Source organism: Syngnathus scovelli, chromosome 3 (assembly GCF_024217435.2).
Source record: "Syngnathus scovelli strain Florida chromosome 3, RoL_Ssco_1.2, whole genome shotgun sequence".
In the NCBI taxonomy this organism is placed as follows: Eukaryota; Metazoa; Chordata; class Actinopteri; order Syngnathiformes; family Syngnathidae; genus Syngnathus; species Syngnathus scovelli.
The window spans coordinates 12,349,343-12,355,342 of NC_090849.1; positions in this window are offsets into that span (position 1 = coordinate 12,349,343).

Here is a 6,000-nt window from a genome sequence, read left to right on the forward strand (position 1 = left end):
GTAAAGAAAGTAATCTATCCATTGGACAACCTCCTCAATACACTTTATGATCTTACCCCTGGTGTAATGGCTAGTGTTCTTTTACAAACAGTTATCTAAGGTGGTAAGGAAGGCTCTGCTTTATGTCCTCATATAGTACAGAAGTAAATTCCGACTTTTGGAATATTTGCCAAGTTTTGGCGAAGTTTTGATCCGTGTAAAGTGTCATTGGGGCTATGGAATGATCTAAACCATACGACAAAATTAAATCCATCAAATATAAAATATTAAACCCAAAACCGTTCTGTAAGTTGTATAAATAATATACAGAAGAAATCTCTATACTATATAAATCTCGTTACAGTATATGGCATATACTGTAACGAGATTTATACACACACACACACACACACACACATACACACACACACAATTTTATACACGATACAAAAGCAGTTTGAAAACGTCCTGGAAAATATGCACATTCATTTGAATCAATATGCTGATATTTTCAAAGTTGTAAATTTTACATTATAATCATATAAGATCTTGAAACTTGAGACTAACTACTGAACACCCTTGAAACACATTTATCACAAAAATAAAGCTGTTGCAACTTTTGGATGAGTGGCCTGCAGCTGTTCCCTCCAATCACTTTTCATGCCAAGGTGGCTGCTTACTCACCGCTGAGGCAGAATTGAGTCAGAACGAATGTCAACAAAATACAAAAATGCAATGTGTAAATAGCTGTGCGCTTGCCCCTAGCTGTCACAAATATCAGGCCCCAGTAACTCTGTGACTTTAACTTCAGCGCTTAACTATAATTATTCCCCCCACCTTGAATTTTAAACCAATACAAGTACAACAATCTGTGGATAACCTAGGAAATGCGCTCTACTTCATCAGTATTGGTGTATAGTGGTAAGGAATATAGTTTGAAGACAGTGAAACACGTTATAAAGCAATTCGATCACTGTTTGGGTAGCACGATCAATTGAGTGACCATGAATGCCAACAGCCAGACAGAGGTGGATGCTGATACAGCACATATGAGCAGAATGAGGGTGAAGGCAATCAGCAGTAGTCAATACGTTTTGCACCTTGGAAAAAGATGTATATTTGTGTCAATGCATCGTGGTCTGAGGGGGTTTTAATTTTGCATGCAAAGTAAGAACAAATTCAAGTACAAACATATTGATGAAGCACAGTCAATCAAGGTTGAATCTATGTTGCTTATTGCTTATATGTTGTGTGAATGTGCTTATCATGTAAGTATATAATTTGGAGCACTCAAATAATTCAAATGATGTCAAATAATTCAAACGGTGGGTAAGACAACCACAGTACAGATTGACGAATCTGAGTGCACCTTTCAAGTTGGAGAACAACCTGGCATATACAGTAATTTACATATTTTTCCAAACTGGATAATTATGAACCCATGCAGCTGAAAACAATAGTTGCAAAAGCCGGACTTACGTACCATATTTTACGGACTACAAGCCGCTACTTTTTGGCTTTCACAAGGGTTCTGTGGCTTATAGTCCGGCGCGGCCTATCTATGATTTTTTTGTGGTGTTTAATATACTCATACACTCGCGAGTAAAAAGGTTGTGGACCGCTTTGCTGGGCCGAGGGATATGTGACACGGTCACTGAGGAGGATAGTGGTGTGTTGATCGCATGTCCATCCGCCAGGCAAATATTGCCGCACAATTGACACGAACAAGATCACAGATCAAGACGCTGAAGACAGGAACAAGATCAAGACGGACATTAATGAAGAAAGGAAGCTTTTATACACAAACCCTCATTATTGAACAAAAGAAATGCTAATGATGCTGCTTTTAAGATAAAGGCAGTCGATTTGGCTCTTAACGAAGGAAATGGAGCTGCTGCATGTACTGTAGAGGTTTCCTCCGGCCACTAGAGGGCACTGGGCTATTGTTGATCACATCTTGTTGTGTCACCCTTTTCAGTATTTTTTTTCTGGGTCATGTCTTCTTCGGAGCTTTATGTGTAGCGCATTAAGTTTATTATTGTCGTCGCTGAGATTTATGCATGTTTGCAGAGCTCCTTCATCTCTGTCAATACACGTTATGTTATGAAAAGGTTTGCGTTCCCAAAGAACCATCTCTTTAATGACAATCTTTTTTGTGTATAGAAATGATAATTAAACATTAAAACACCTGCGGCTTATAGTCTGGTGTAGCCTATATATCAACAAAACAACATTTTTTTGCCCATTTTCCAAATTTGTATCTCAGAGTTTTAATAAATGGTGCATAAAAACTATAGAATAACCAGTATTCCACCCATCAAGCTGAATTGTGTCCAGCCCTAGAAAGCTATTTCAAATGAATAGAAAAGCTCTCTGAAGTGCTTGAGCAAGCCATTACTCTTTTTTCATTAAGAAAAATAAAAACCACAGGTTTCCTTCCAGCATGTGGCTCAACTGACAGGAGTTGTAGTTGTATTGATCCGCAGATTCCCATACCGCTCAGGAGTAATGACTTCATGAGCTACTTTGATAATAAAATTCTTACTATTGCAGACAAAATTAATCATTTCTTGCCCTCAGTGGAGACCAATTTATCTTTAAACACAGTCACTTTACAGGTAGCAATAAAAAACATTATTTGTTAGGAATGTTTTTCTCCCGTTTATGTTCCAGGGCTAACAATTTCTTTGTCGAAGCTATCAACATATATTTTTGATCCCTTTTTAGAAAGGCTTTTTACACCTGCTGGTTCGCACAGCTCATAATCTATTACCGGTAAATCACACGTGAAATAAGGTCAGCAGCTCCTTCAAGTCCCAAACAACCATTGACGTCCATAAAACTCATTTAGACAATAACAATTAGTTGATTTACTTCAGGGTCAACCAACGCTAAAAAAAGCACTAGATCTCACTTTGAATAACCCAGGCAACCCTACAATGAGAAATGACATCACAATGCGATTACATAATGATTTTAGTACTGTATGTGATGGTCTTGTTAGTAATTCGAATGAAAGCATCTGTCTTAAAATTAGTTCAGATGTATTTAGCAATTTATAATCTTGGCTAAGTCCTGAACTCCCTGGAGCAGCTCGACTTGATAATTTAACTTCTGTTCCTCCAACTGTGCAGTCTCAGTCTAAGTATAGAAGAGAAATACCAGTTTTGACTCTTATCTGGAAGACATCTTCCCCAGTGCATCCAGTGCAACCTTCCTCCTAAAACCAAATCCTGTTTGTAATATTGGGATTTAGCTTTACTCCGATGACACCTTTTTTCACAGTCTGGTCAGACAATACCTGTAGTACCGCGCCCCCGCTTTAAGGAGCATCACCCATTTTTCTACTCAGCTTCTACCCAGGAACTATTGGTAGAGGTCCTGGAGGAGGGAAAGGTCGAAGATGTTGGAGAGGAACATTACTCTGTACCATTTGGAAGGCAACCTGAGGGGGCTAGAGGAGACTGGCTTCAGCAAACAATTGTGGCCGCAGGATGTGCGCTAATCGGAAGGTTTGGTTCTCATGTGGTGTTTACCGACACGATTCGCATTCTGAATCACCAGGGTGATTTATTAATTGAGAGACTCGGCTTCATCCAGAATTGACAGATCTTGGAGGCCCTCGCACAGTCTGCAAACAAAAAGCTGTCCTGATCCAGCTTCATTGCATTCATTCTCAGAGACTAAAATCTTAAATTCAGTGGCATAGTCTGCAGCTGACTAAGATCCCAGATGTAATGCCATTAGCTATTTGCGGATGATTGATTAATAGAGGGCTGATCGAAGACTACGTATCTCTGCATAAAAAGAGCTAAACGATTGCAACGTCTCTATTACTGCCACAAGGAATTGGCACACCTCTCTGCTTTTGCAAGTTCATAACATAGGCCAACTTAGTGCAATCGTCTGAATATGCACAAGGTTGCTACAAGAAGACAAAGTTTCAGCAAGAATTGGTCACTTGGAACAATGTTAGGGTGAGGGAATGTTGGGTTCTTGGAAAAAAGATAAAGATGAGATGATCACTGATTCAAAGTGGAAGGATGTATTGAAGCAGGTGGTGACGTCTCCGCTACAGCACTGGCGATTGGCCATTTTGTTAATGGTAGTGGGAAACGTCTGAATTTGAACGAGGCACAGACAGACAAATGGGTACTCCGCAGATGTGCGTGTTGGACGTCATCATCATAAATTTGACGCCAATTTGGGACAATCCCTCTGAATCATAGTATAAATCAGTGGAACAACTCATTATCATCATCATCATATTTAAAAAATATATTTAAAGCACTCGGTCATGTCCACATACACAGGGCCTACGCTTACCATCTCCCACACACACACACACGCACACACACACACACACACACACACACACACACACAGACATAATTCCCCCAGTTGATATAAATATGTTAATCACACGTCAATAATCCATTAATGAGCATGTTAAAGGGGCATCTTGCTGAGATAGAGGGGGCGTATACCCCAAGATCCCAAATAATGGATGCCAGCCTCAGTTAAACCTTCCATTGCAATTATAAGGCAAATTAGCGAACCGACCGAATCTTCTTGTTGTTTAAGAAAACGTTGAGTTTTCTTTTTTTTTTCTTCCAAGAAAAAGATAATAAAAAGTGTGGTATAAAGTCAGCTTCTATTATATGCAAATTGAGCTTTATTTCTTTGGTAATCGCTCTGTTAATACATGATTACACAGTATTCCCTTGAGGCATTATTTTAAAAATCCTGATAGTCTTTTAATTAGACCTATTGGGGATTAGAACTGTGTTTGCATATTCCACTTCTGCAGTGAATTTAAACAGCATTGCTATATGGACTTCTGTGGCTCATATTATGTAACCACGTGCCAATTATTCAGGTTGTTATCTAAGATGTGAACTCACGGAGATGGCTTTCTCACATAACATCATCGGGGGTGGGTTAATGATAGCAATGAGGATTTAAAAGCATTTTCTACTTGAGAAGCTCATCACGCTCCTGCTTTCTCAACCATACTGACCAGGTTGTATTTAAGGCAAGAGGTCATCCGGAGAAGGGTTTCTCTCATAAAGTGCATCTCCATTTGTATCTTGTTTTCAACTATAGAGACATTTTCTCTCTCTCTTGCAATCAGCTCTGCTGTGGTGACTGCCTTTGGCACAAAAGATGCTCGAGCAATACTGTTGTCCTGGTAACAAAGCCTAATGACTCAATGTGATATGATGCTGAGATTTTGAACAAAGCCGCACCATAGTAATGGCCATTGTAAAACAAGCCTGCTTTTCGTTTATGGAGTTTTAATGGACTCTTGGGGGACATGTTGAACAATCTCCATCCATCCATTTTTTCACATTTTTGCCAGATCATTAGCTACATAATATTCTCATTTTGGTTTCAATTAAGTGTGCTGATTTATTAATACAGTTAAGGTCTCTTTTCTTGAATAATAAATAGATACTAACAAATCAGATGGGCTTGTATGTCAGGGGGTTTGACAGCCAAGTCTTGCTTTAGGGGGAGGAGTTCAAGCATCTTGGAAGGAAGATGGAATGGACTGCATTTGGGAAGTTTTTCAATTTTCTGATAATTCTACCTGATGTCAGAAGCTTGAGTTGGTGACCAAATGAACAGAATAAACAAGAGATACCGTGAGGAGCTTGCTCATCTATTTCACTCGGTAAAATGTTGCTTAATAGAAATAGCTAAATAGGTAACAGGCATTAAATTAAGGTGGCCTCGGGAAACCCCTGTGTTGTTTGAGAGGCCTACTACGCATTTGAGCCACTACTGCAAATCTCACAACTTGCCAGGGGTCGCCTCAGAATAATCCCAGTGGAAGTCTGGACATCCATATTGTCAAAGCAAGAAACTACTGCTACTCTAGTTCTCCATAATTAAAAATCAACTACAAAGCATGAATTTCTGAATGCTACAGTAAAATGCTTCTTCAAGTTATAAAACCAAATGGTCTTTCATCTTTCATATTCTGACCATGAAATTCATTATGCAAAATAGACAGCA